The 25,018-nt window shown below is 37.5% G+C and overlaps 1 protein-coding gene across 1 annotated transcript in view; it reads left to right on the top strand.

The window, feature by feature from the left end:
* VPS54 (VPS54 subunit of GARP complex) overlaps positions 1–25,018 on the top strand; it is a 140,239-nt gene that overhangs the window by 41,065 nt on the left and 74,156 nt on the right.

Below are 25,018 nucleotides of genomic sequence, written 5' to 3'. Positions count from 1 at the left end.
CAGGAATTCATAGAAGAGAATAGGTGAGAAATATATATTTTATTTCCTGATAGAATGGAAACCAGAATGACCAGACAGTGGCATGGGAATGCAATGGCTGTTCTAATATATTTTGGTATTGAAGAAACTCCATTATATAATTGCAATCCATTGTTACGTTAATCTTTTACTTTGGATTATATTGTGAAATTGTCCTGGTTTCATAATACTCGTTTTTTTTCCCTCTGTTTATTTTGCTTGTAAAATATCTCCTTACTGTTTTTTTCCTTTCTATTTAAAATATTACATAGTGGTGTAATAATGTATATTCCTATTGCTTAAGGGGTTCCTTCTGTGATGGCTGGTGTTGAGACACAAACCCACTTAATGGAGAAAGTGGTTCTTGAGGAAACCTTTGAGAGGCCAAGTATGGCTTCTGTTTCTCTAGAAATGTATGGCTTTTTTTTTTAATGTTTACTTATTTTTGAGAAAGAGGGCGAGTGTGAGCAGGGAAGGGGCGGAGAGAGAGAAAGACAGAGGATCCAAAGCAGGCTCCATGATGACAGTAGACAGCCAGATGTGGGGCTCCAACTCACAGACCGTGAGATCAAGACCTTAGCCCAAGTTAGCTTAACCTCCTGAGCTACCCAGGTGCCCCTGGAAATGTATAGCTTTAAAATGGCCTGTAATATTACCAGAAAGTTTTTAGGTAGAATTTCTCCTTTTCCTAGAGAAATTTTAAATAAATGGTTTTTTCCCTAATAGATGTTTAACCATCTGTCCTTATAGTTCTACTTCATTATATAATTGCATATTTTAAAAATAATTTAATATAGTTATTACTTAAAGTACTCCAATTATAAAATAAGCTAAGACCATCATCTTATAAATCTAACAAATTAATGTGGCTTACAAAATCTTGAGTCCTGTAACATATTGGTGGCAAATTGTTTTTAAGACATTAGACTAATTGGTTACTGATTCTGCTTATGTATAGAAAAAGTGGTTTATGTGTATAAGTACTAGTCTGTCTTCATCTTTTATTCATTGTCAACAAGTGTTTATTGAATTCTCAACTTGCACCAGGCACTGTACCAGGTGTTGGGGGGTAATGTGGTAAAAAAAAAAAAAAAAAAAAAAAAACAAAACCAGACAAAACTCTCTGCCCTCATGGAGCTTACATGCCTGTGGGGGAAAGATAGACAATAAATAAATAAAATGTGTGTGTGTGTGTGGGGGGGTGTTAGATGATAATAAAGACTAAGGTGAAGAATAAGGCAGAAAAGTATATTGGGCAGGGTGTTGCAATGAGAAATATGGGTGTCATGGAATGTCTTCTTGAGAAGATAAAATCTGAATAAAGGCCTGAAGGACATGAGAGAGTTAGGTATTTGGACATTTGGGGGAGAAAGCATTCCAGGCAGAGGAAAGAGCAAGTGCAAATGCTGTGAGCCAGGAGCATGCCTGCCATGTCCCAGAAGGAGCCCAATACGACTAGAGGAGAATAAGATATGGAGAGAGCAGGAGGAGATAAAGTCAGAGAGGAAAGACTGGGATGACATTATCTATGACCTTGTAAGGACTTTATCTTTTACTATGAATGAGACAGAACCACTGGAGAGTTTCAAGCAGAAGAATGATATGATCTGACTTATGTTTTAGGAGGATCAAGCTCACTATTATGTTGAGAATAGATTGGTAGGGGACAAAGGCTAGGAGACCTTAGGCATGATCCAGGCAGGTGGGATCATTGCATTAAACACTACAGAACTCCAAGAAACATCATTCACACTGCGGTCTCTGAATGGTGCTTCCTATAACGAGCGGTGTATAGTGTAGTTAGGGGCCCTATAGGCAAGATGGCTTGGACCAGGGTGGATGCAATGTGAGTGGAAAAAAAATGTTCAGTCAAGATGTATTTTGAAGGTAGAACTAATAAGATTTGCTGACATAGTAGATATGGGATATGAAAGATTCAAGTATGATTTCAAGGTCATCCATTAATTTCATGAATTATTCATATTCATTATGCCAAATACCATTTACTAAGGGGAAGTAATTCACATTTCTTTTTTAATTCAGCAAGCATTTGTTGAAAGCCTACTACATAGTATATCATCCCAGATTCTGCAGGAATATTTTTTAAGGTACAATTGCAGCAACAACAGAAAATCCTGCTCTGGAAATATTGTAACTTAGTTTGTTAGACAAGGCCTCTATAGTTAAAAGAACCAAATAAAACAATGGAGGAACCAATACTGTATACAGCATACATAAGAAAAAATATGACCATGGGATTAATAAAATGGTATGTGTATATGTGTGTATGTCTATGTGTGTGTGTGCGTGTGTATGTATATATATATATATTATATATTATATATACATATAACTACATATAACTATATGTAACTACATATAACCGTAACTATGACTATAGCTGTACACACACACACCACACACACACACACACATATAATTCGCCTCTAGGGAAACGGCCCAATTTGAAAATAATTTTACATTTGTCAGGATATGCCCATTTCTGATTGCTATACTCCTTAATCTATTCAACAACGTTCACTATTTTCTGATAGTAACATGGCTCATGTGTTTCCTATTCAAAATGCTGGACTAGATATGCTGTGTAGTTGACTCCTGTTGCAGGAGGAAGTATATAAAAGGCTTCATGTGTAAGATAGGAATTACCTGTTTCATGTGCTCTTCTCTTGATGTCTCTTGCTGTTGCATTGCTCATAGTTCGATTGAAAATTCACAATCTTACCTTGGCCCCTAGTTCCTATTTGTCCAATTTCTGACTTGCACATTTTCTTACCTTCTCACCACTAATCTTATTTGTGGCCCTTTGGCTTATGAGGATTTTTTAGATCTTGTGGTTTCTTGTGCCTCACCTCCTCCACCTCATTCAAAGCCATGTCTGGCCATGTTTCCTGTTCTGTGGTTTTCCTAAAAATAATGAGATAGTGAAAATTATAATAATGAGTATGATAGTTAACATTTTTAATATGATTATGAGCTACACACTAAGCTATACTATTCAAGTACACTTAAATGTAATCCTCACAACACATCTAATGTGGGTACTATCATTATCCCCTTAAGGAACTGAGCTTTAGAGAACTTAACATGCCTGAGGTTACTCATCTGGAAGTGGCAGAGCTAGGAGGCAAACCCAGAACCTATGAATACTATTATGCTACAATATGTCCTTTTGTACCATATGCATATAAACATACAGAAGGAGAGAAAAGCCAATCCCAACAAGTTCTCTATGTCTAATAATTATCTTTGTAATGTTATGGATTTATCATTTAAAAACTTTGTCCAGTTCAAGTTGGAGATAACATTTGTAATATAGTCCTATTTTAAAAGGCATTGATACTAGAGTTGGTTTTACATGGCCCTAGACCTAGGCACACACACACACACACACACACACACACACACACACGCTGGACACAAGCCAAAAAAGTAGTCGTTGAAAGTAGAAATGCCAATGGGACACAAAATAAAAAAGAGAGGAGGGAAAAGGAAGAAAAGTAACAGTGCTTATTGAGCATTTCATGTTATCAGTTATTGCATTAAAATGCTTATTTAATCCTTACAACAACTCTATTACCCTCATTTTACATGGGAGAAAAAGGTGAAGAGGTTATTACTCCTATTTGGCAGATGAAGAAATAAAGGACTAGAAACTGAGATCAAAATCATAGCTGAAGTGTCAAAGCTGAGTTTAAAACCCAGAGTTAGCTGAATTCCAAAGCCTATGGAAATAATTACTACAGGTGGAAGATAGATTCTAGGGTAACCATCATGATTTCTACCTCCTGGTACTTACATCTTTGTGTAATGCCCTCTCCCTGAGTGTGGGTAAGCCTTGTGACTTGCTTCTAAACAACAGAATGTGGCAAAGATGATAGAATATCACTTTCTTGCTAGCAAACTCATTTTAGAGAGTATAGAGACACTCTTCACTGCTTTGATGAAGTAAGCAGCCATATTGTGAAAATATACATGACAATGAACTGCAGGTGGAGCTGAAGGCAGCCTCCAGCCAGCAAGAAACTAGGGCTCTCAGTCCTACAACTGCAAGAAAAGGAATTCTGCTAACAATCTGAATGACCTTGAAAGCAGATTGTTCCCCAGTCAAGCTTCCAGATGAGAACATAGCCTGACTCATGCTTTAATTGAAGACTTATGAAGCAGAAGACCAAGCTAAGCTGTACTCAAACTACTGACTCACAGAAAATGTAACATAAAAAATATGTGTTATTTTAAACTGCTAAATTTTGCTAATTTTTACACAGTAATAGAAAACTAATACACCACACTACCTTGGTTTTCCTGTGCTTGCAGCACAGTAAATTCTTAGTAAATGGTAGCTGCTATTATTATGATAATCAAAATGGAAATTTGGAGTATCAGAGTCAAAGAAAAATGTAACAGGAAAATATAACAAAGTTAATTGTTTCCAATGTAATTATGCAACTGATTTAGGAGATACAAATGATGGTATGTCAAAAACTTGTATATTACTCCCAACAATTATTGAATGTATTCTTATCACATGAAATATAAAATTTCTAGTGGTGCTTATATCCACGCATAGTTTTAATGTCTTACACCATACTCAAAGTAAATTGGGAAGTTTCCTACATTAAGATAGTCCTACTAGATATGAAGACATAGTAAAACCTAGTTTAAGAGTCCAGTAATATTGTTATAAATTGTGATTTTTAAACATCTAACATTTAAAAAATGTTTATTTATTTTGGGAGAGAGAGAGAGAGAGAGCACATAAGTGAGGAAGGGGCAGAGAGGGAATCTGAAGCAGGCTCCAGTCTCTGAGCTGTCAGCACAGAACCCAACACAGGGCTCAAACTCACGCACGAACTGTGAGATCATGTTGGACTCAAACCCACGAACTGTGAGATCATGACCTGAGCTGAAGTCGGTTGCTCAATCAACTGAGCCACCCAGGTGCCCCTAAACATTATAACATTTTTAAATAATTTAAATATGATAGAGAAAATAATTCAGGGCATTCGATCAAAAACCTAAACCATAATGAAACAAACTACTATCAGCATAGTACTTTCAGTTCATGAGTGCATGTGGATTTTGCTTACCAAGGATAAAATACTAAACATATGATGTAATTATACATATTAAACTATAGAGTAGGTTAGAGGACTTGAATGGGTTTCTATTTGATAGATTTAAGGTTTGCCATTGTGGGGAATAAAGAGAGGCTAGTGCTCATATCTAACTAAAATGCAAAATGATTTTTCTACCAATGCCCTCTTTCCCTTCTGTATTTATATTGGCATGTGAATGTATAGTTTCTGTCAAACATGTCATTAAAAATGGGGTTCAGTGATTGAATAGACATGTTAACCTCACTACTGCTACACACACAAATATGCACTGAACATATAGTTAACGTAAACATAAGCCTTTTATAGGTGTTACAGCAATAGAAAATTTTCTCACTCTCCCTTTAATGAGAATATATGACCCTAATGAACATAATAACTATTCATAAACCTTTTTAAGAAAATTTTTTAAAATTTAAAATTTTATTTTAGAAAGAGAAAGAGAAAATCTTGCAAGTGGGGGAGGGGGCAGAGGGAAAGAGGCAAAGGGAGAGAGAGAGAATCTTAAGCAGACTTCACACTCAGTGTAGAGCCAAACACGGGGCTCGATCCCACAACCCTGGGATCATGACCTGAACCGAAATCAAGAGTCTGCTGCTCAACTGACTGAGCTACCCAGGAGCCTCCATAATTCTTAATGGGTTTAATAAATACTGTGCTAAATATAGTGTTAGTAATACAGCAGCTAAATCTTTCTTCATCTTTTGAGGGCAATCATGATTTCTATCAGTTTTTCTTAATTTTCTGTCATCTGTGTTTTCTGGAAATGAACACTAATAATGTGTCTATACACATTTATTATTTTTTTTTTTTTTAGCATTTATTTATTCTTGAGAGAGAGAGAGAGAGAGAGAGAGAGAGAGCATGTGCAGGGAGGGGCAGAGAGAGAGGGAGACATAGACTCCAAAGCAGGCTCCAGGCTTGGAGCTGTCAGCACAGAGCCAGACATGGGGCTCAGACTCAGAGACCTTGAGATCATGACCTGAGCTGAAGTCGGATGCTTAACCGACTGAGCCACCCAGGCGCCCCTATACACATTTATGTGATTTGGCTTTTCTAATAATTGATTCAATGAAATTAATCATTTATAATGAATTGATTCAGTGAAATCATTATTATGAATTGATTCAAGAGACAAGTGAATATATTAATTTGAAATTTATCTAACTTTAAATTACTGGTCCAGTTAACAGGTTATTTTCTTTTTGTTTTCTTTTGTTTTTGGCAAAGTTATCATCAGCATTTACTTTTCTGTTTAGATTCATGATTATGAATTGTTCTGTGGCAAGGTAAAAATCTTGTTAGATCCCTAAAAGAACTTAAGGACAATACTCAATGTGTATTTTCTTCCTATGGCATGTTATCTACAGATGGATAATGAGGAAAGCAAACCAGTTTGTCTTGTTCCAGTGTCTGGGAGACAACTCACGATTATTATTTAATCCAAGTGCCATCATGAGCAGTTTGGAATCTTTTTGGAACAAAGTGGAGTATAATCGCAAATATTTTTTAAAAGGCCAAACTGCCAGGTTTAAGGCAGCTTTTGAACTGTTGCTGACTTCCTGAAACAGGTTCAAAATATGGGAAATTGCTAAATCTATTTCTTAGTGTAATCTATGAATCGACTCTAGATTTAAACTGAAATTATTTTCCTCTCTGGCATTGGATGAAATTTGGTGAAGCTTTCCTTAATATTAATAATAAAAACTCATCTGGTTTTATAGGAGATTGGGGATTTAGAAGGATTTATTACTTTCTAGTTAAACTTATTTCACATTGGGGATTGATTTCTTACTCTCTTTACAAAATTGTAGAGAACTGAATTTAGAAAAACATAAGGTAAGAATTTCCTCTTAACTATTTTTGTTGCATCCTTCTTTTTTCCTGTCTCCCCCAACTTTATCTATTTAGTGGGTTAAATATTTCACAAAGTTATTTTTGCAGTTTTCAAAGTGACTTCTTGGAAATGAAACTTGCATCGACTTCTTTTTTCAATCCCCAACTGTAAGAGCTACATTTTCACTTTTCATTTGTTAAAACAGACTGTCTTATAAATGCCTGAAACTTTGGTAGATATTTTTAGGCAAGCAATAGTTTCAAACTGGAAAGCCTCCTAACACTAAGACATAAACACAAATGACTGAGAGCCCTTTTTTCTCTTTTTAAAAATATTCTAAAGCATTTCCTTTCTTGCAGATTTTTTTTTTTGATTAAAATTGCAAGTCCTCAGATACCAGGTTGAATTGCATTATTGTTAAGAATCACAGTGAGAAGGTATTAACTCACACGCACTTCCAGTATCTCAAAGAGCAGAAATAACCGGTTTAAATGCCAGAATAGCGTGATAGATGTCTGGTAGGAAGGCCAGGAACTAGGGGAAAACTTAGAGAAGTACGCGGTGGGGGAGGCATCAATGGAGAGACAATGCGCTGTTTTCAGAGTCCAGCGTGTTGTGGCGGAGAGGATGACCTTTAACCTTTAAAGGACATTTATTTGGGAAACTCTGAACAGCGTTCACTTTGAGGGGGCGAAAGGCGAGGTGGAATGTTGTGGCAGTATCTACTTTAGTAGGTCCAGGGTGGTTTAGGGGTGTTTGGAGTCGGTTGGTCCGGGGGTTGGGCGAGGGCCATGTTGAGGGAACGCGGGCCAGTCCCAGGGAAGGCGGAAGCCGGCACCTGGATGCTTCGGAGAACAACTCGGGTGGGGGAAGGGTCGTGGAGAAAAGTAGAGTTCAGCGTTGGTTTCTGTCTTCGCGTGTAGGACGATCAGAAGAGGCGCAGAGGAGCCGCGCGGGGTGTTTCCCGCTCCGGGGGAACGCCGGCTGCGCCCGCGGCGCCCGCGCCGTGGCCCCTCTCCCGAGGCGGCGAGCGCTCCCCCCGGCCCGGGCCGCGGCCCTCCCGCCCCGGCGGAGGCGCGCGGTGGATTGTGGGCTGGGGGCTGCGGCGGCCTCGCGGCGGCCTCCGGCGCTGTCTCCGGGACCTAGCCCGGCCGAGCCGGGCCGGCGGGGTGAGGGGAAGCAGTGGAGCAGGGAGCAGAAGCGCTAGGGGTAGTGGTCGCGGCGCGGCGGCGGTGGCGGCGGCGGCGGCTCCTCTGGAGGCCGGGGATGTGGGAGAGGCGGTGGCAGCAGCGGCGGAGGCGGCGCTGCGGACCCGGGGGAAACTGCTGGCTGACAGGACACCCGGGAGAGACGTGAGGGAGCCGCCGCTGCCGCCTCTCACCCGCGAGCGGAGCTGGGCTCGGGAGGGCGGCCCTGTGCTCCCCGGCCGACGGGCCTGCCGGCGCGGGGCGGGGGCGGGAGGCCGGGCTCCGGCCCGGCGGGGCTCCGGGCGGCGCGGCCGCGGAGCAGCCTCGGCGCGACGTGGAGGGCTGGAGGCGGCGGCGATGCACTAGGCCTCGCTCTGGGGCGGCTGCCCGGGACCCGCAGGTAGGTGTCGGGCCGGCCCCACTTGACCCCCCGGCGCTTCGCGGCCCACCCTCACCCCGACCTCCTGTGGAGAGAGGGCCTGAGACCCCACCCCCTGTGTCACTCCCCGGCCCGAAGCGGACGGAGTTTCGGTCACAACTGACGGGCGCTGAAGCTTCCATTCTCTTCTCCGCCACCACCTCCTCTTCCTTTTCGCTCCCGCTCTGGGATCGGGGCGGTAGCTGCTCTCCCACTTCAGTCGGCGGCCGCAAACGCCGCTGTCCCCCTCTCGCCCCTCTCTGGGATCGGGCTTTGGAACTTCCATCACCCTCCTTAGATGCTGCCCGAAACTTTCCCTTTCTTTTCCCAGTAGGGCCTTTCAGCCTCCTTTTGAGCCTACTGGAATAATTTAAATATTAAAAAATTGTTTTTCTTCCTGGGGAAGGCTTCCTGGGGAAGGCTATCCCCTTCCCCCATTAACTCGGTTTTGCAGTTTGGCGATTTAGCTCGCAGTAGTTTGTTCAGTAATTAATTTTCTTCAGTTATGCTTCTTAACATCTGTGCATTGATACAAAAGCAGGCCTCCCCTGCCCTCCCATCGTTGACAAGGGAACTTTTGGCTGTACATTATAATTAACTACTTGGTCTGTCCATGTGTTGTGAGTTCAGGACGATATTTTTAGAATTTTGACTGACCTGGGGTTGCAAGTTTTGTTTTGTGTTAACTCGCCTTTAACCAGCTTTATTTTTTGTCCTTTATTGAGTGAGGCCCTCCTTACTTTCGAATAATTAAATTGTTTGCACTATTTGTTTTTTTGTTTTTAATTGGCTCTATTTCTGATTTGTCAAACCCCAGGGCGATCAATAGTAAATGATTACAAGGCAGATGATATCATGATATAGTATGCTGAGGAATGCGTTATTGTGGTTAACTTAAACTGCAGATTTTGACGGACATTCGAGTTGACTTTTATAAATCTGATAGTTCTAATTGGAAAAGTACTTTGAGAGCCTTGATGATTTCTAAGCAGTTTTGATGGAACAGATGGAATGATTGGGATTTGACTATATTTGTATTGCAGTCAGAGTCTGATTTCCTAGAAATGAGTATTACTTGATGGTTCATAGTGGTCATCATTGCTCATGATAGGTTTTGGTAAGAATGATCAATATGTGCAAATTTTGGGTGGTTGATAGTTGTGGTTTGGGGAATTAAATGTTTGCAGTTTTATTGTGATTTGGCTATTTTAAAATTATAATCTGGTAATTTAAGAATTACTACACTATGAGGACAGACCTTACAGTTGGAGGATCATTTTTAAAAGAAGTGAAAAATGTATTGATTTTCTTTGTAAAGAACGTATCACAGAACTGTAAAGACTTCACATTTTGTTGATGATATTTATATATTTTGTTTTTGTTACTTAGCATTTGGCTTTCTGAAATGTTTTCATTGTTTTTAAATTATCCAAAGTTTACTAGAAAAAGATTAAATTTTCATGTTTTTCTGGAAAAGTTAAAATTTATTTCTGGATAGGTATTAAGTTTTTATGTCAGAATTAAAATCAAATGTAACTCATGAAATGGCAAACTTCGCAGAATTTGTTCTTAATCACGTTCCTTTTTCTATCCATAAAAGTTGATTAAAATTCCTTTTTCCTGCTTCTAGCTTTTTACATCTTTGAGTAACACTTATTTAAAGGATGAAATTAAATGATTTATAGTATATTTACAGAGTTGTGAAACCATCATCATAATAAATTTTAGAACATTTTCATCACCCCAGAAAGAAACCTGGTCATTAACAGTACTCCCCATTCCTCCTACCCCACCCCCAGACCTAGGCAACCACTAATCTTTCCATCTCAATATTTGCCTATTGTGATTCATTCGTATAAGTACGTTTTTGAAGTTTTCTCTGAAAATCAACTTACATGTTTAAAAATTTTGAGTCCGAGAATAAGCAGCTGATCACTGGTGTTAATAACTGATGTTCTAAACAACTATTTGGTTGTATTCAGCATGAAGTATGGAGAAAGAAAAAAGCATAAATGGTTTTTAGTGATCTCAAGAGGTGATCTGGTCAGCTGGGAGTCACGTAGAGGTTAAAGGAGTATTTTTGCCATTGAAGATTAGGATATCAGGGTTAGGAAAAAAACTTAAATGTCATCAGCTTGCTTCCTACTTTTTTCACAAATAGATGGCAGGAACCATATGAGGAAATCTGAAGAGTGGAAGCTTGAATCTCTAAGATTGTGGCTAAAGAACCACAGTGTGGCCATGTAAAGCAAGAAATGGGGATTTGCTAGTTAGAATTGTTTACGTTCTTTTATGTATGCATGTATTTGACATTTTACTAGCATTTACTCTTTTTGGGATGGAGGGTTGTCAGGAGACTAATGCATCTGCAGAGATGAAATCCCTCTTACAAAATCCTCTAAAAATGCTTTAACCGAAAGGAGGATGGCATATGCTATAAGGTATCTTCTTGTACTTTTACCATCTTATTTTTAAAAAATTCTACTTTAAAAACAAAATTAATTAAAAATAAATTAAGATTGGGGTGCCTAGGTGGTTCAGTCGGTTGAGCATCTGACTCTTGATTTCCACTTGGGTCTTGATCCCAGGATGGTGGAGTCAAGCCTCACTTCCCCTCAGTTGGGGATTCTCTCCCTCTGCCTCCTTCCTCTGCTGTCGTGCTCACATGTGCTCTCTCTTGCTCTTTCTCAAAAACAAATTAAGATTAACAAGCCTGGTTGGAGGCCTTCTTTTTCAAAGACCTGGGGCCCTAACATCTAAACTAATGGTTCTCAAAAGAGGGTAAATTTACCCTCCAAGGGACATTTGGCAGTGTCTGGAAATGTTTTTCATTGTCACAACTGAAGGTGTGGTGCCATTGGCATATAGCCAGGAATGTTGCTAAATTTATAAATGCACAGGATACATCCTATGTTATCCTGCACACCCTCTCCCCCAACAAAGAACAAAGAATAGCCACCCAAATGTCAGTAATGTTTTAAACCTGTGGTTTGTATTATTCTGGCTAGTGTTCTCAACTCCTGCCAGGTGGGAAAATAACTCTCATTGGGTATATTAGATTAGCCCTTTAGGTCCTCTAGCAACTCTCTCTTTGCAGTTGAGGGCATCTGAGGGAAAAATAAAAGGACATCTAACTATGACACAGTGCAGATATTCTTTAGTAAAAATTAGTAATTAGAAATAATTAGAATTAGATATTCTACAGTAAAAAATTTTTTACTGGAAATGGCAGATTTGTTTTACTGCAGATCTGAACTTATGTTTTGAATTGTTCGTTACTGGTGCATAAGTTTTTGAGGGGTAGATTGGGCCCAGGTTGTGGAGTTTTTGAACGTGATAAACTTGATATATACCACTATCAAAGAATACATAAGGAGAGTGACCTATCGTATCTGAATTTTAGAAACATGATTCTAAAATTGAGTGAGGTTAGAACCAAAGAAGGTTTTGCTAGGAGATTCTCACAGCAGTCTAATCTGCAAATAAAATCCTGAACTAGATTACTCACAATTAGAATGGAGAGCAAGGGATGGATGTGTGATGAATTTTGGAGGTAGAATCCATAGGACAGTCCACACTGGTATAGAAATTAAAGAATGTAGAGAGGTCAGGGAGTCAAGTTGGCTGTAGGGTTTCTAGCTTAGGAAACTAATAGATTATTGTGCCATTAACGGAGCTAGAGAAGGAATAAACTTTTGGCAGGTGGTGGCAGATAAAGATGGCATAAATAATAAATTTAAGTTTTGGCTATATTGAATTTTAGGTATCTTTGAGACTTGTAGGTGAAGATGCCTAGTAGGCAGTTAGAAATGTGGGTGTGAGACACTGAAAAGAGCTTATAACTGGAGAAAGATCTGAAATCTGTCTAGTTTTCTCTATCTCCACTACCATTATCGGAGTTCAGGCTATGGGCATCTCTCAGTGAGATTAAGCAAGTTTCCTATCTGGACTCTTCTAGTCTTAGTCTTCTCCATTGCATTCTCTGTGCTATAATCAGTGATTTTTCTGAAGGGAAAATCTGATTATATCATTTCTCATCATAAATTATTTCTGTGACTATTTTATCCTCATGATAAAATCCATATTCCTTATTCTTTTAATAGATTTGTAATTTCATTTAAGTTATTTTCCCAACTTACCTCTCTAGCCTTGTGACTCTCCCCAATTCCCTCCTCCCCCTGAATATATAGTTTTCTCAGACATGTTGAATTATTTCCGGTTTCTGGCAGAAGGCTTTTTTCCTGTCCAAGCCTTTGCAACATACTATTCCCTATTCCTGGAGTATTCTCCTTTTCTCATACTTCCTCCCCTCCGTTTATTTGGTCACTTCTACTTATCTTCACTTCTTTGTAAACTTTTATTGATTCATTATTTTTATTATTATTGAAAAATTTTAAACCTACAGAAAAGTCAAGAATAGTGAACACCTACACACATACATAAACACTCGCCGCCCCCCCAATTTCTTTTGCCAAGTCTGAAAGTAGGCTGTAGATTTCATTACATTTCACCCCTAAATACTTAAGCATGCATCTCCCAATTACAGGGACATTCCCCTATATGATCACAATGCTGTTATGATACCTAAAAATATCAACAAGCTTATTAAACATACAGTCCATACCTAAATTTCTCCATTTGTCCTAAAATTTTTTATAGCTTTTTTTTCTCTACACTATTACAAGATTCAGTTAAAGTTCATGTATTGCATTTGGCTGGTATGTCTCTTTAGTCTCCTCCAATCCAGACTAGGCCCAGTGCCTCCCTCTTCTTTTTTGGTTTATCCTTTGAAAAAATAGAGGCATTTGTGCTCGAGTTTATTCCATATTCTGAATTACTCTGTTTCTTCATGATTAGATTCTGGTCAGATATTTCTGGCAAGAATACCACACAGATGATAGGTATTCCTACCACTTTATCACATCAGGAGGCACATAATGGTAGTCTGTCCCCCTGTTGGTGATTCCAGCTTTGATCATTTGGTAAGGGTAGGAACTGACAGATCTCTATTATTTTTTTAATAAAGAACTGATAGGGTGGTACTTCATGGCTATGTAAATATCCTTTTCCTAACATCCTTTTAAACCAATGGTTTTATCATCCATTAATGATCCTTCCTTGAGTCAATCATTGCATTTGAGGATTACAAATGGTGATTTTTCTATTTCTCTTATTCTGTCTGCATTTATTACTTTTACTGGCTTTTGAGGGCAGTGAGGTCAGATCTGATGAAGACTGAATATAGGCAATTGAATTTAGAAATCAGGTCATTCCTCACCATTTCCAGAGCAGTGAGTGGTAAAGATGGAAGATTGTGCAGGAGGTAGACCCAAGAGAGAATAGAGGTTTGCCAGTGAAGGGGAGGCAAGAAGTAGCTCAAGGAGATAGAGCTGAGGGAAAAAACTTTAATTTAGCTCTTGAACTTTTTTTTCTTTTTTTTGATGGGCTGATGAGATAGGAGAGTCAGGGAATAATTAATACAACAGGGCTGGGATGAAGTGGGAAGAGGTGAAATCAAGAACAGTTGGTTGGAGAATTAACTCTGGACAAGAGTACACACCTGTATTGTCTATCAGAAGTTAGGAGTTGTGAGAATTAGGTACATTTGAATGTGGAGGGTAGAAGTCCTATATGAGGCTTTTTTTTTTTTTTTTTTTGGTATGAAGTAAAAAGAAAATTACTTTTTAAGCATGAGATACATGCAGGAAGGTAAACTAGGGGATATGAAGAGAGAGATGAAAGTTTTTATAAATACTGTGGGGATTGGGGAAGATCAGTGTTTCAGTATAAATAAGTGAAAGGACTGCTGAGCAGGGTCATATCTGAGATTGGAGTTCATACATTTATAATCTGCATGTTTTATCTAAATTTTCTCCATTGTTTTGCAGCCAGGAACAAAGCAAAGATAGATTGAAGATGGATGAGGGAGGAGAGAATTAAACCTGCAAGGGACACTGTTGAAGTAATTGACAGGGGATAAATCCAAGTCATTTTTGTTCCTTTTAAGAATATATTAATACATAATTTCTTCTAACAGATATTTTTAAGGTAGGGTAAATTATACAGATTTTATTTTCAATTTACTCTTCTTGTGTAGGCATTTTAATATGTCTTATAGTTTACACATTTAAGATATATGCATTACCCAGTAACTTTAAATTAGTGATTTTAGAATTTATTTGCTAATCTTTGGCTGAGACACCAAGAACAGAATACCAACATTTTAATCTGATTCACTTTGACAAAAATTTCACTAGTAATATAGTCATATCAATGGCCCAAAGGAGTAAAATAAGGCATCTAAGTTTATTTGGTTCCCACTGAATTTTTTACATGCTAGAGGCAGATTTTATCACAGTACAGTTTTATCATTCAATTCCGGCCTGTGATGCTTAGTTAGTTTCAGTGGCTGCCCTATTATGTTTTTTGGTGAATGTGCGAGGGAAAAAAGACATTGCTTTCATTTTGAGTAACATCTAGACTTAAAAAATATATATAGTGTTTTGAGGATATTTATGATTTTTATTCCAGATAAGGATGTCATACATGAAATATCACTTATTTTGTAAATATTTAAATTTAATACTACAAATAGTTATAGTTTGTATCGTTGTAGCCATGATTATCTCTTATTGTTCCTTCTTGTCACTAGATCGAAAGTAAATGAGGAACATAAGGAAGCACATGTATTGTTTCCTCCAAGACACGGCCTTATAAATGTCAAATGGGAATATAAGGAAAAAGCAGATTAGTGCAACTTTGTTCTTATTTTCTGGGTTCACTTTAGCTTCTTCCATGCTCCTTTAATACCCAAAATGAGTAGACAAGTACTTATTTATGAGGGAGCCTTAATTTGTTAATTATTTCTTGAAAGCCCACATCTTTCTGTTTAAATTTTAGCTTTATTGTTGAGATCGTTGTGTTTAAAAAATTTTAAGTACTTTAAAAAACTATGATTAAACTAGATTTGGTCAGGTGACGAATCGTATATACTTAAATAGTGTAGAAGTATATTGTCATTTGTGTCTAGGTTGTATGAAAGAAGACTATCTATAACATTTACCAGAAATTGGCTCCTAAAATTCCAAAAGCGTTGTGGAGAATATTTCTTAGAATGTGAGATATTTGAGATATTTTAGATTACTATGATTTAAAAAATAGTCTGTACTGATTTCTGTCATTGATCTTTGGTAGGACATTACAGTATTTTTTTTTTCCTTGTTTGTGTCAGTACATCTAAATTTAGGGAAATCAAGTTTGCTATTTTTTGTTTGTTTTTAGAAAAAATAGGATTGAGTATAGTTTTTTTTCTTTTTTACTAAACTCAAACCCAAAATTGTATCACAAAATACTACCTCTGTCCAGCTCCAGTGTAAAAAAACTTCCCACTATATCTTCTCAAATTACAAATAGACATTTTATAAACGTTCATTAATAAGTTCATTTATTACTTAGAATTCACAACACATTTCTTGTTGAAAGTGTTGAACTGATGGCCTATAGTAGATTATGTATCACAAGTTGCAGCTCCAGAATTATCCCTTTGCTAAGAAAAATATAGTGAATTATACGATGAAAATGTGTCTTTTTCCTTGAGGAATTGTTTTCTAGTAGTGCCAGTTTTATAAAGTTCTTTGAACCTAAAACTGCTGTAAAAAGTCAAGCCTTTAAAAAAATGTTATCACAAACAGATGTTAACTATTGCTATCATTTTTAATATAAGGTGGATATAAATATTTGTTAGTGTAAGTAATTTTTATTGGATCAATATTGATAGATAAGATAAGGAAAAAGGAAGAAAGTACTGGGTGCATGAAATAGATGAGAGGCAGTAGTGAAAGAATTTAGGTTTTGTTTGTTTTGTTTTGGAGAAGCAGTATGGTTTAGAGATAGAGGCATGGAATTTAGAATCAGATCTGAGTGCAAATCCCATATTCACAATTAACTAGCTAAATGGACTGAAACCAATTATTATTGAACCTGTTTCTTCATCCACATAATGGGTATTCATTCATTCACTGATTCATTCAGACGTGTTTTTCTAGCAAGCAGTTATGGACTATATAGTGTCTAGTCAAATAGTAGTGATAATATAATTCTTACTTTCTTTCCATTGCTTCCCTCTCCCTTCTTTCATTGATAACTAGTGGGGGGAGTGAGGCATTCCAGGTTTGCCCAAGTCCCAGCTGATTCTGCTCCTCCCACCTCTGCTTAAGGGCATTAGGTAGAGGAGTAGGATGTAGTGCAGTTTTTCTGGATCAGCTTGCTCATTTTCTCACTGTTGCCTGACAAAGTCCTGCCTTTCTCAAGGTGGGGCATAGTGTAAAGTGCCTCATAGTCCCTGGGAGTGATTTTTGTCTCTGCCTTCACCGCCACACCCCAAATCCCTGTGTTTATCTAACTCTTCTTTCTCCCTCCATCTTCTTGGCCCTAGTACCTTTTCCTGTTCCTTTTTAATCTCACCCTTCAGTTGGTTTCTTGCTGTTTGCCTACATATATGCTCAGGTCTCCGGGACCTAAAAAAATTCTTGCTCAACATTTAGTTTGTTTTCTTTCACCACCAAAAAGATGTTGATCTTGTTGCCTTTAGTACTTCATTACTTAACCTTTCGTGGTATGGCATCTGCCCCAACCACTGTCCTAATATTATTCTAATTCAGTATCCTTTCTTTCTAAAATTTTTTTAATGTTTATTTACTTTTGAGAGAGAGAGAGAGACAGACAGACAGAGCTTGAGCGGGGAGGGGCAGAGAGCGAGAGGGAGACAGAATCTGAAGCAGGCTCCAGGCTCTGAGATGTCAGTACAGAGCCCCATGTGGGGCTCAAATCCACGAACTGTGAGAGCATCACCTGAGCCCAAGTCGGTCGCTCAAGCTCAACTGGCTGAGCCACCCAGGCACCCCTAATTCAGTATCCTTTCTGAAGTTAGTAACCTTGACCTCTCTCTCTGCATCATGTTGACACTACTGTTCACACTTTGCTATTGGACACTTCTCCCTTGTTTCTGTAAGGATGGTATTTCTGATTGCTTTCTTCCTTTCCTTATAAGTGTATTTGGTCTACCCCTTTCTACCCATTTCTCTGAGCTCTCATTAGCCATCTTTTTTTTTTTGTACTTTGTGATATTACTTTCCTATGACTAGAAGTATTTTCTCTTACTCCTGTAATGTAATTGAACTGGAGACAGCAATGGAAAATTCATGGAGGCAGGGTTCTGTACACTACATGAAAGAATTTTCTTCCTAAAGCAATCATAATTATTTTACAGTAATAATCTGCTTTTGAAGTAGTCGCTTCTCCACTATTGAAGGTTTTCAAGTGAAGGCAAGACCCCATGTAGAAAAGATTCCTATATTAGGTAAAAGTTGAGCTAGATGGTCTTTCAAATTCCCCTCCAACTCAGAGATTGTTTTTATCTCATCCACTCTACTCCCATAGATTCAACTTTGACCTTTATTCAGATGTCTTCTAAATCATTATTTCTAGCCTCTCTGCCTTCTCCCTCATCTTTCCTCTCTTGCACAGTTTTTGTCATCAAACTTGCTTCTGTTCTAGGTCACACTTTTTCTAGTTTCAACATCATTTTCCAATATTATTTTTTCTCTCTTTTTACTAGCATAGCTTTGAGGATCACTGTTCTATTGTTTAGTTTAGTTATTGTTACTTTTCTGATAGTAAATTATATCTGCTCATATTATTTTGCTGCCTCCTCTCCCCCTAAACTAGGGACACTCAAGCAAAGGACACCAATAGAGGAGGCTCAGGGTCCTAAAGTTTAAATTGATTATAAAACTTTGTATGACACAGTCCAAATATTAATACTTAAGATGTTTGTAATAATAAATAGTAGTAAAGTTGTTTATTGAATGTCTACTGTGTGCCAAGTATTGTGCCATGAGCTTACATAGGTTATGTAAGTTATATTCCATTTAAATTTTATAACATTGCTATGTGGAAGATACTGTTGCTGTTCCATTTTAAAAATGAGAAAACTAAGGTCACACAACTATAAGTGATAGATACCTAACTCACTTTATGGCCAGTTTTCTTAAGTAATTATATATACTATGTTTCAAGAATGTAGAGAATCTAGAATAAAATTTTAGAAAGTCACATAATGTATGCAAAGAAGAGAATGTATTTTGGTTTTGTATGTTTTTAGATTGTTGAAATGAATATGAACTTATATGAGACATTGTTAGCGGCTTATTTGTGCTTATTACTTTATCCATGGTATTGTTCATTCATTCATTGAATATTCATGCATTTTACTGATTGCCTAGACTCTGCTGAGTGTGGCATAGGAAGGTGAATGAAACAAGTAAGTTTTCAGTATAGTGGGGGAGACAAAATTAACAGGTAAATAATTGGTTATAATTGGAGCAAGTACTAAAAAGATCACGCTATAATGCTAGTGATCGAGAAAAATGGAGTGTGTGTGTGTGTTTGGATGGGGGAAGAGAAGGGAGAGGATGTGCTTAGATACAGTGGTCAGGAAAGGCTTGTTATAATAACCACTGTTAATGTTTTGTTGTATACCTTTTTATACATTATGTGTATGTAGAGAGAGTTATGTAAAGTTTTTATATCAAATGTGATTATATATTCTGTTTTGTAATCTCATAATTAAGTCTCTTGAAACAATAGCCATGGTTTTTTAATTTCCCCTCCTTTTCCACTCCAGCTTCCTCAGTCTGGCTTCTGTGCCCACTGTTGAACTTGACATTGTTTCTGATGTAACTGGTCACTGCCTAATTGCCAAATCTAAATGATGGTTTTTTCCCCCTTATTTATTTGTGAATTCTCAATTGATTTCTCCCACCTTCTTGGATGTTCCTTCTTTATCACAAGCTTTCCTTTATATCTTTCTTTCTTCGGAAATGTTCAAGTCCTCTTAGGTTCTGTACTTGGCCCTCCTTACTGATATCTTATAGAGTGATGGATTTAACACCAGTGTCTTTAAGTCTGTAATGACTCACTAGTCTTGTGGATCAAGTCCAAAATCCTTTGTAAGGTTTCACCCAGCCTAAGGATTCTTCATTTTTTAATAGAAGGAAAAAGAAATGAACCTTTATTAATACTTATTGTAAGAATTGATATTAGCACCTTCAGTCAGTTCATATGTTCATTTATCTTATGATCATCTTTATTTTAACTCAGTGGTTATCACTTGGGGTGATTTTGTTTTCTCCCTTCTTTTCTCCACCTCAGCATATTTGGCTTTGTCTAGACACATTTTTGGTTGTCATAACTGTATATGTGGCAGGGGAGGGTACTATTGGCATCAAGTGAATAGAGGCCAAGAATACATCTAAAGATCCTAAAATGCATAGACGGAAAACACCCAATAACAAAGAATTACTCAGCTCAAAAATGTCAATAGTGCCATGGTCAAAAGAAACCTGCTTTAACTGGATTTTAAGTGTTTCCTTTAATTATGAATGTAGATAACCCTTCATAGGGATATTAGCACTGCCTGTAACTTTGTCACTAGTAGAAATTTCAAATATTTTCATGTCACATTAATGTGTTGCAGATACCTTGAAATATTTAAGCTCAATTATTGCTTAGAATTAAGATAGATTTACATTAAGTGAGAAGCAAAAAATTACTATATTACATTTTAAAAAGTTTATCTCAGTATAGTTGTCCATTGTAATCTAATGTATTTTATGCATTATAAACTAAATTATTCTGGGAAGGAGTCTGTAGACTTCACCAGACTGCCAAGGAATCCATAGGATAAAAGCTTAACTCCTGGTGCAGAGGCTTAAATATTTTGGTGAGAATGCTTCAGAGGTGATGATGTTTATTTTATATTGTCATTTCATGACTCATAATATTAAGTTGTCATACTATTGTCAATGATGCCAAGTTTGATGACTTAGTTAAGGTAGTGACAACCAGATTTTAAAGATACATTTTCCTCTTTGCATTGCTTAGTAATCTGTGGGGTAATACTTTGGCACAAGATGAGTGTTCTGAATCTGAACAACCTTTCACCTAGTAGCTTTAGCATACATCGATGATTATTGCCTGAATTGGTTTATACCTTAGGGTTACAACTAATTCAGTTCTTCCTTCTACATTTATTACTGGCTTTGTTCTGTAAAGAAGAGATTTCCTTTCCTCATCCCACTCCACCCACTTTTCCTCATGACTTTTTCTTCCCCTAAGTATCACTGTATATTCATTAATTTTTATTTAGCCAATATGTTACACTCAAGTAAGTTTCTTTCCTTTTTTTTTTTTTTTTTTTTTGGAGTGCTCAAATTGTCCCGCAAGTGGCATTTGAGCACCCTTTTTACTTGGTCCTTTGTCCTTTTGACAGATCCTTCTGGTCTTTGAGCATTTACTTGCTTTCTGATGCAAGAGTTCTCAGGATCGACTTTTTTTTTTTTCCCCTGTGCTCCAGGTCTGAACTCAGATATTTCTTCAGTGAACCGTGGTTTCTTTGTGGAGATGGTATAGTTTTCACTTATTCCTTGAAAGTAGAGCATACCTGTGAAATCTTTTGTAAAACTGAAATAGTGTAAAGCAGAGAAACACTTACCATTAATTTTTATGGGAAAATGTTTGAACGTTCCCAGACCCCAAAAATGACATGTTTTAGGCTTCTCCTATTTCTTAAGACATGTATTACCAATGGTTGCCTAGAATAAATTGAGAAAAAGCACAGATACTAAGATACACGGTTCAAAGCTACGGTAGCTTGTTGCTGAGGTGCTGAGTGTAATTTCAGGGAGGTAGTTTGGCAGTGCTACACTTGCTGCTTTGGGTGTGTCCTGTGATGGCTTGCTGCAAACGCTGAATGCGGTTTTTGCCTCTCACCTTTTTAAAGAAAAAGCAAAAATCCTCTTTGGATTTCTTTTGGTTAGTGAAAACAGGTGCTAATGTAGGTCTTTAGTAAAAGCAGACTGGCATAATGCAAACTTTGGAAAAACAGTGTGTACCTACATTTAGAAACCAGTCCGAGCCCTTGGTATGCTCGGTGCTTCTGGAGTGACATTGTTTTAGGAACTTTTTTTTTTTTAACTTTTTTTTTAAATTTATTTTTGAGACAGAGACAGAGCATGAACGGGGGAGGGACAGAGAGAGAGGGAGACACAGAATCGGAAGCAGGCTCCAGGCTCTGAGCCATCAGCCCAGAGCCCGACGCGGGGCTGGAACTCACGGACCATGAGATCGTGACCTGAGCCGAAGTCGGACACTTAACCGACTGAGCCACTCAGGCGCCCCAGGAACTTTTAATAGAAGCTTGTAACCTAACTTGTAACATAAAAAGATACTTTGAGCTAAAAGAAAGACAATCACATGTTTTTTTTTCATATGAAATTTATTGTCAAATTGGTTTCCATAATACAGCCAGTGCTCATCCCAACAGGTGCCCTCCTCAATGCCCATCACCCACTTTCCCCTCCTCCCACCCCCCATCAACCCTCAGTTTATTCTCAGTTTTTAAGAGTCTCTTCTGGTTTGCCTTCTTCCCTCTCTGTAACTTTTTTTTTCCCCTTCCCCTCCCCCATGGTCTTCTGTTAAGTTTCTCAGGATCCACATAAGAGTGAAAATATATGGTATCTGTCTTTCTCTCTATGACTTGTTTCACTTAGCATAACACTCTCCAGTTCCATCCACGCTGCTACAAAAGGCCATATTTATTCTTTCTCATTGCCACGTAGTATTCCATTGTGTATAAACCACAACTTCTTTATCCATTCATCAGTTGATGGACATTTAGGCTCTTTCCATAATTTGGGTATTATTGAAAGTGCTGCTGTAAACATTGGGGTACAAGTGCCCCTATGCATCAGCACTCCTGTATACATGTTTCTGATCTTACTCATCCTTACAAATTCTTTTGGAATGAATGAGACTGTTTCTTTCCTTATCAACTCATACCCATGCTCTATTCACTTAAGGATTATCAGTAGCTGTCTAACTAACATCTCTCTTCTGATCTGTTCTACATATTACCCATTTAATCCATCTCTAAAATATTTATTATATATCTATCTGTGTGCCAGGAATTGTGTTAGGCACATAGAATACACAGGAAAAGGAAACATCAAGAGGTTCATAGTCTAATAGAGAAGACCTATACAAAGACCAAATTTTCAGTATGGTTGTTGCAAAAATAGAAATACATAAAGGGTGACTTAAGTGTGAGAAACCAAAGAAGGCTTCAGAGAATATAATAGTTGAGTATGGTATTGATATCATTATGAAAAGATGATTGTGTAAAGAATGGTGGAGTGATTTACAGATCTCATTGTAGGTGACCGCTGATTAAATGCCAAATTTGTTTCTAGATGTAAAGTGGAAGTATTAGAAATCAGAGGTTACCTGCATTTAGTGCATAGAGCTTTCTTTTTCCCTGTATTCTGTGTTTTTGTTATTTTTTTGCTAGGTTTTTTTTTTTTCTGGATAGACAAACTATTCTTAGGTTACACTGAAACTTTCTTACTAGGATGCCTCATCATTTCTGTTCTTTAGCTTTTCAATGAAAGATTATTTTTTTGGTTGAAGTTGTTTGGTTTAGAGGCCACAGGGATTTGGTGTATTTGTTTATGCATCCATGCCTTATGAATAAATCCACAATATTTTATTACTAGTGATTGCACATACTAAGTATCTGCATCATACTTATGTGGCCATTAATACAACGTTTGGTTTTTACTGTGGGGAAATCTTAATAAACTCAGGATGATTGAAAGAAATGGAGAGACAAATGGTTTGAAATTGGGACTCCCCTATATAGGCAGTCCCCTAATTTTACATACTCTCTTTATAGTTAGAGATGTTCCCCCATTTCATAAGAAGAATTAGAAGTGTAGGAAAACAAACAAACAAAACCTACATATGTGTCCCAGTTCAGAATCTTTAAAGAGTAAATAAGGTACCACTCCCCCACCACCTCAGATACTGAAATAACTTATAGGAGTCTAGAAATTTTTTCTAGACTAGTTTAGTCTCCATCTCCTCAAGTATTTCTGGCTTCCTGAGATGGCGCTTAGGATTTCTTTTTGCTGTTAAAACAACATGATGGTAAATAGTATAAATTGAAATAGTAGTGTGCTATCAATCAGTATTTGATTTATCTGACACCAAGCAATGGGCAATCAATATAAATACATTTTCCATATATTTGTAGCTTACCTCTACAAATGTCAAAATGTCTTTAATTTAGCCATTTATTTGATGAAATTAATAAAGTTAAATAGACTTTATGTTAAATTTGGAATTATCCTTACTAAATACTTAATATACAGGATTATGTATTATATACTTTCCTATCCTTTAGATTATCTTTTCTCTCTCAAATATATGATGTTATATATATATATATATACACACACACAACACATATATATACATATACGTATATATATATATATATACGTATATACATATATATTATATATAAAACCATACACTTAATGTGTATGGATATATATGCAACAGGCCAGTGATCCCTTTCAAACCAAGACCCTGATTAATTCATCTGGCCATGTTCTGTGTGTGTGTGGTGTGTGTGTGTGTGTATTTAAGTATGATTTATTTTTCAGCACTTCCCAATACAAGCGTTTTACTCTAGCCATGTCAGTTTCCACATAGTCTTATGATTATTCCATGTCCCTTAACCTTTGTTCATGTTATTGTTTGCTTTCTGTTCAGGGACCCTAAGGAAGTTATTTATCTTTGTGCATTTCTTAACAGTTTGTTTCTTACGGTCTTAGTGGTGTAATTGGATTTGTTTCTTTTGCATTAGGAGGACTGTGACAGATAATCAAAGAAGTCTGGGGGCGCCTGGGTGGCTCAGTCAGTTGAGCGTCCAACTTTGGCTCAGGTCATGATCTCACGGTTCGTGAGTTTGGGCCCCGCATCGGGCTCTGTCTGTGCTGACAGCTCAGAGCCTGGAGCCTGCTTCCAATTCTGTGTTCCCTCTCTCTCTGCCCTTCCCCCCCACACGCTTTGTCTCTCTCTGTCTCTCAAAAATGAAAACTAATAAAAAATAAAAAAAAAACCCAAAGAAGTCTGGGAAATGTCAGTTTTAGCTTTCCACTAAACTAGGGGAGAGTTAGAGTAGATTAATTTTTTGTCACCATTCTCAGCTTTGTCTCTGCTCTTTATTTCTTACCCTTAGTATATTCACCAGATTTCCTGAGTAGGCTTTTTTTTTTTTATTTGTTAAAACCCATGTGTCTTTGTAAACCCCCTAGTCTTTCTGAGCCTTGCTATACTGATCTCCAGTATGAGGGAACTTAGACTAGATGATCTCTCTAAGTTCCCTTTCAGCTGTAAACTTCTGTTTATGTTCATTTATTTATTCCTTCACTGAAAAATGTTTATTGAATACCTGTTATTTGATATGTATACTCTGCACTATAAGATTATCTACTCTCCAGTAATAAATAATACATGT

Source organism: Lynx canadensis, chromosome A3, assembly GCF_007474595.2.
Source record: "Lynx canadensis isolate LIC74 chromosome A3, mLynCan4.pri.v2, whole genome shotgun sequence".
Classification (NCBI taxonomy): Eukaryota; Metazoa; Chordata; class Mammalia; order Carnivora; family Felidae; genus Lynx; species Lynx canadensis.
This window is presented reverse-complemented; position numbering and strand designations above follow the sequence as displayed.